The 6,895-nt window shown below is 46.5% G+C and overlaps 1 long non-coding RNA gene across 1 annotated transcript; it reads right to left on the bottom strand.

The window, feature by feature from the left end:
* Positions 1-369: 369 nt before the first annotated feature.
* Positions 370-5,947, bottom strand: LOC147973472 (uncharacterized). Its single transcript, XR_015602933.1, has 3 exons — positions 5,605-5,947; positions 1,212-1,266; positions 370-724 (listed from the first exon to the last, which is right to left on the bottom strand). It is a non-coding gene; the product is annotated as an uncharacterized LOC147973472 (long non-coding RNA).
* Positions 5,948-6,895: the final 948 nt, after the last annotated feature.

The following is a 6,895-nucleotide window of genomic DNA, read 5'->3' on the forward strand; positions in this document are numbered from 1 at the left end:
TGAACTGATTCTTCTGCCTATGTCACCGCAAAGAAATAAGTACGATGCTACGTAGCGCCCGCGCGCGATGCGGTATGATCTCGCGGCCGTCCATTTTTGGAAGTTGCCCTCACGTGCGGTCCCCCATATGTCAGAAAAGGAAATCCCACCCTCTCCCTTGCCTAGCCATGTCCCGCCAAAAAAAAGAATGTTTAGGTCTCTCCCCACCACGGTAGAAACCCTGCCCCCAGCACAAATCCATAGCAGTCTGCCTTTTTCTTTCCTTGACCCGCTATATCTCCCAGCCGCCGGCGGCTGCAGGCCATGGCCTAGCAGGGGGGAGAGATCCTTACAAACAGAAAACACACAAAAAAGGGGCAATTCAAGCCATATCCTGAAGAAGGCCATAGATTTTGCCCTGCAACTCTTTGTTGCTGATCAGGCAATATTGTGGAGCAAACGTTGGCAAGAAAATTTCAACAAACTGGGAAATTCCTCCCAGAAAAAACACCAAGGTAGAAGTACTCTGCACTACTATTATCCCTACTAATCCTTGGGCAAAAACAAAACAGAAAATCTTGATTCCTGGTTAGTTCTTGAACTACTGGGACTACCCCTCTGTACCTCCCGTGTGATACTGCTAGCCTTCACCTGTAGTTGCCTCCTCTTCCCTATGTTGAATCTGGATGCTTGAGAAGAAATGCCTGCTCTTGAATTATCTTGCCTATTGTCTTGCACCTTGCCTCTGCACACAAAAAAGGAGAGGAAAAACTGGTTGCGATAAAGCTTGCATACATCCCATATTAAAAAAAAAGGAAGATGGAAATGAGAAGAGACTAGTTGCTTACAACACAAAAACCAGGAAAAAAAAGTCTGAGCTAGTACTACAAGTAGCAATAATGTAAATTTCTCGCCTGCCATTTTTCTGCCAACTAGTAGTAAACATGATATGCCAAGCTGGCTAGTAGTAAAGAGAGCGAAAAACTAGATGTTTTCATTGTTTTATTTACAATTTGTCGCTTATACAGAATTTTCTTCCCTCTTCTAAAAATGTGCATATGGCTGAGCTTGATCTCACTAAACTCCCTGATGATTTTGATGATTGTGAGAAGACTTGAATGCTTTTTAATTTGAGAAGAGACCATGCTATTTATGTTACTTGTTACTAAAGTAGACCATGTTGGTATGCGAAAGAAAAAATGAAAAAACCAAAAAACAGTCATGATACATACTCCAGGACATGGGTGCCGTCCCAGTTTTCAGTATTGTACATCGCTGCAGCCATACCTGAAAAAACAAAAAACATGCATTTAGCTGCTCCATCAGTGTACATCCATGTTAATTGTAGTTCACTGATAAAAAGACTACTGTAAAAATGAAAAAACGGAACCAAAAAATTGAAAAACTTAATATTGCCCAAAAAAATGGTGATTTAGGTTGCTAGGACGATGGGTTAGGCGACCTAGCACCAGGGGAAGCGGGCACATTCGTCTCGGCCAGCTTAGGCGATTTTTCAAGGGGTGTGTGTAGGCGAGTAGGTTGGCGGGTTAGGCGACCTAGCACCCGAGTGGGTATGTAGGCGAGTTTGGCGACCTAGCACCCGGTGGTGGGCGAGTTCGTTTCCGCCTGGTTAGGCGATTTTTCAAGTGGGGTGGGTGTGAGTGTAGACGAGTAGGTCGGCGGGTTAGGCGACCTAGCACTCGATGGTGGGCAAGTTCGTGTCGGCTGGCTTAGGCATGTTTTTCAAGGGGGGGTGGGCGTGAGTGTAGACGAGTAGGCCAGCGGGTTAGGCAACCTAGCACTGGGGATGGGCAATTTTGTTTTGGTCAGTTTAGGCGATTTCTCAAGGGGTGTGGGTGTGTGTATATTAGGCGAGTAGCTCGGCGGGTTAGGCGACCTAGCACCTGGTGGTGGGCGAGTTCGTTTTGGCCGGGTTAGGTGATTTTTCAAGGGGTGTGGGTCCGTGTGTAGGCAAGTAGGTCGGCGGGTTAGGCGACCTAGCACCCAGGTGGTGAGCGAGTTCGTTTCAGCCAGCTTAGCAGATTTTTCAAGGGGTGTGGGTCCGTGTGTAGGCGAGTAGGTCGGCGGGTTAGGCGACCTAGCACCCGGTGGTGGGCGAGTTTGTGTCGGCCGGCTTAGGCGGTTTTTCAAGGGGTGTGAGTCCGTGTGTAGGCAAGTAGGTCGGCAGGTTAGGCGACCTAGCACCCGATGGTGGGCGAGTTCGTTTTGGCCGGCTTAGGCGATTTTTCAAGGGGGTGGATGTGTGTGTAGGCGAGTAGGTCGTCGGGTCTAGGCGACCTAGCACCCGGTGGTGGGCGAGTTCGTTTCGGCCGGCTTGGGCGATTTTTCGAGGGGTGTGGGTCTGTGTGTAGGCGAGTAGGTCGGCGGGTTAGGCGACCTAGCACCCGATGGTGGGCGAGTTCATTTTGGCCGGCTTAGGCGATTTTTCAAGGTGGTGGATTGTGTGTGTAGGTGAGTAGGTCGTCGGGTCTAGGCGACCTAGTACCAAGGGGTGGGCGAGTTCGTTTCGGCCGGCTTAGCCGATTTCTCAAGGGGTTTGGGTGTGTCTAGGCGACCTAGTACCAAGGGGTGGGCGAGTTCGTTTCAGCCGGCTTAGCCGATTTCTCAAGGGGTTTGGGTGTGTCTAGGCGAGTAGGTCGGCGGGTTAGGCGACCTAGCACCCGGTGGTGGGCAAGTTCGTGCCAGCCGGCTTAGGCGGTTTTTCAAGGGGTGTGAGTGGGTGTGTAGGCGAGTAGGTCGGCGGGTTAGGAGACCTAGCACCCGGTGGTGGGCGAGTTCTTGTCGGCCGGCTTAGGCGGTTTTTCAAGGGGTGTGAGTGTGTGTGTAGGCGAATAGGTCGGCGTGTTTGGCGACCTAGCACCCGGCGGTGGGCGAGTTCGTTTTGGCCGGCTTAGGCCATTTTTCAAGGGGGGTGAGTGTGTGTAGGCGAGTGAGTTGGCGGGTTAGGCGATCTAGCACCCGGTGGTGGGCGAGATCGTTTTGGCCGGCTTAGGCGATTTTTCAAGGGAGGTGGGTGTGTGTATGTGTAGGCGAGTAGGTTGGCGGGTTAGGCGACCTAGCACCCGGTGGTGGGCGAGTTCGTTTTGGCTGGCTTAGGCGATTTTTTAAGGGGGTTGGGTATGTGTAGGCGAGTATGTCGACGGGCTAGGTGACCTAGCACCCGGGGCGACTTTGTGTGTCCGATTGGTCGAGTTGTTCCTTGGATGATGTATGATCAACCAGGATGATTCATCCCCCCCTCCCCCTCCGATTTTGGACCTGGATGTTAGAGAGAGATCCTGAGCACTTGTTTGATGTTGTTTCATTTTCTGGGCCCCGTTTCATGGAAAAAACACATACAAGAAAGTTGCTTAGAGAAACCTTTGCAGGCACACTTTGTAGGAACCCAACTAAAAGGGAGCATAGTTGCTTTAGGAGAAAGAATTTTGCAGGTTGAAAAATGTTTTAGTTTCCTTCATGCTTTGCAAAAAGTAGTCTGAAATTAGTTGGTAAAATTTCCCACTAAACTGAAGTTGCTCTGCCATTAGTGGGCAAAAATGATTTAGAAATCTCATAGTTGGAAAACAGAAAGTAAAATTACAGGGAGAAAATGACTTAGTTGCCTGCATAGAAAGTAGTCTGAAACTATGTGGTTAAATTGTGGGTGGGTGATTTAGTGTTTTGGCTGAAACAAATTGCCTACTAAAAAAATGCCTAGTATACAAATGAAGATGCCTACATATATACATGTACAACATTGTTTACATTTAAACATGTGATTACTGAAATTAGTCTTATTATTGCTTGCGTTTGCAAATGTGGCCGAGCAAATACAGCAGACTGGGAGCTAGCATGGTGCAAGCTCTGCCATCACCCAAAATCCAAAGCACCAAAAAAGAGGGAACATTTTGTGGAAGTCTGCTCAGAGCTTCACTCCATCACATTAGCTGCAGAAAAAAATGCACAAATACTTCGAGTACCGGCACATCTAACTTCTAAAAAAAATGGCCGTTTTCAATTACCGAAATTGAGTTCCACACATCTAAGTACCAAAATCCAGCTTATATAAAGCATCATATGAGATTTCGAGGTGATTCATTACTCAGAGCTCACTCAAAGCAGCAGCACATTTAACTTTTTAAAATGCCAAAAAGTTCAGTTACTGAAAATCGAATGTCCACTATGGTTTCAAGTTTCGATTCCAGATTACATGAAAACATCACAAGATATTTCGAGGTAATTACGTACTCAAGCAACCTATTCTTTGCATATGAAGTCAAACTTCCAGAGCATAGTTCACAGAAAAAATGCGGCAAAGATGCCAATCTTATGCACTAGGAGCTACTACAACAAATATCTGTATGAGTCCTGAATCTTAATGCAGGAGTCGCACGTTTACCTCCAGCAAACGTGAGAGTCAGTTCATAATCTGTTCTCGTAAGGGGGTTTCCTCGGTTTGTATTGAAAAAACTTTGTATATGCTACATAGTATAACTTTCTCATCTTGACTACCTGCTAGAATGTGTGTCATGTATGCCGCGTAGTTTTAGTTGCTACCCAGAAGGAAAATGGCAGGGGTTAGTGCCATCTTTGAAATCTGCTACTACTACTAGAACCACAACTAGTGCTTCCATGCCATGCCATACCAAAACTATCTGTAGTTTTCTCACGTATCTTACAGTACTGCATAAAAAAGGCACAAAATCCATGGCAAGAAAAAATATGTGAGTATTTTGCCCCCTTGCTTGTATTTCTCTACAGAAAATGTGTTGTCAGCTGATGAAACACAAAAACACACGTTATTGCCTACGGGATTGCCTATGAACACATCTTGTGCATTGTTTTGCTTACTTATCTCTCTCTGATTGCCTACACAAAACACAGTGGTGTTGCCTACGAACACATGGTGAACATTCCTGAGAACTGCCTGCTGAAAGCACAACAATATCGCCTATGATGCTAATTTAATTGCCTACGAAGAACACACAAAACAATGCCTATAAAAATGTTAATTAAAATTGCCTACAAAATCAAAAATGTACGACGATTGTTTACGTACAGAAAACAAAAACACACATTACTGCCTATTCTCTAACTGATCGTTGCCTACATAACTCTATCTGATTGCCTACATATATCTATCTCCTTGCCTACATTTCATACTGATTATTCTCTGAACTAATTAAACTCGCATCATTTCAAAACTGATTATTGACTACTTATTTTCTACCTGAATGCCTACAAAACCAAGGCAAAAACAGACAGTGTTGCCCCCCCCCCCCCCCCTTCCTATTCTGAATTCCACACTATTGCCCCCTCTCCCTATGCCTGCGTTCCTAGTTGAACCCTATTTCAGTCGGGGATTGCAGTATTCTTATGATTTCTCAGCGGCAGATGCATATAAAAACAAGAGAAAAACACAGATTGGGACAGAGGATGCCGCAGCCCAAAATCCACGCAAAAAATCCCTTCCTCCCTCCCTCCTCTCCGGGAGCCTCTCCGTTTGATCTACCCCCCGCGCAATAGTTCGCTCCTGCGGTCATCGATGACGATGAGGGCGTCGGCGACGAAACCTCAGCAACCGCGAGATGTGTGGGCGAGGACGGAACTTATGGGTAAACTAACCTCGGGTCATCGAAGCAGCAGGATCTCGCGTCCCTCAGCGCAGAATCATCAGGTCCACCCCCCTCCCCCGCCGCCGCTACCTTCTCCTCCTTCTCCGGCACACGCACTCTGCCCTCACCCTGTTTCGAGCTATGCGGAATCCTTCGCCGGGCCGTCGCCTTCCTCAGTTAACTCCTCGCCGGCCGCGCTCGCGGCGAAGCCCTAGGGATTTGGTGGGGATTTGGCTCGTCGCCGGGCCGAGTGTGATGTGGACCGGGGAACAGGTGAGGATGGAGAAAGGGGAAGCCACAAAACTCTGTTCCCCACCTGGTCGGGTCGCCACGCCCACATGTCCTATGGTAGCGCGAGATCGACGGCTCTAGTGCGGCCGCTCGGGAACGCTGGATCGCACGTACTCCTTAGACAGCGTTTAGGAAAAATATCGTGTGCTTATGTCTCGCGTGACCACAAGGACACGAGGTATAGAGATGTTGGGAATGGTTAGAAGTACAGGAAACGGTCACTTGTGCATGCAGTTAAATACCAGTCATAGAATAGATGCACTTCTACTGGACGCTGGTGATAAGCATTTTACAACATGAACCATATCAATAGTTACCAAATTGGATGAATAGGAAACCTGTCATACAATAAGAAATCAGAGTGTTCAAAAGTGAAAAGATGATGGTGCGCACAAAATTGTGGAAATGAAAATGAAATTGATGACAAGTCGGGTACTCATGAATTGATGTAAAATTAGAATATGTGATTGGATAGTTAGGTGGCTAGTTGTACCCTCAACCTACCAGGGATCAAACCTAGTTTTGACTCTTTGGTGTCTCATAAAAAGAGAAATATTCTTTTTGCGGGGGGAGGGGGCGGGGGGACGTTTCTATTAACAGCGATATGGCTATATATACTGCATCCATCAATCTCAAGATTCACCTACTCAGTCTCTTGAAGATGCTCATAGAGGTAAGATGTGCCTGGCACCATGTTTGCCAAAAAAGAAAATCTTCGCATCCATTACTTCTAGCCGTATCCATGTGAACAAGGATGCTTTCACACGATAAAATAGAAATTCTGGTTTTATAGCATCACTGGAAATAGATTCATTGACAAGGCATTATACAAACGAAAACAAACTCTACACCATCTTTCAATGCGGTGGATCAAAAGGCAAACAAATGATAAGTAATTAAGAGCATTATTTTTTTTGGCAATTAAGAGCATTACATGATGCACGTTTTCAGGACAATGAAATTGTTTGAAAAGACATAATCTGAAAATTAGTTCAATCTTAGTCGACATA

The sequence above is a fragment of the Triticum urartu genome, chromosome 5A (genome assembly GCF_056163025.1).
Source record: "Triticum urartu cultivar PI428250 chromosome 5A, HENAU_Tu73, whole genome shotgun sequence".
NCBI lineage: Eukaryota > Viridiplantae > Streptophyta > Magnoliopsida > Poales > Poaceae > Triticum > Triticum urartu.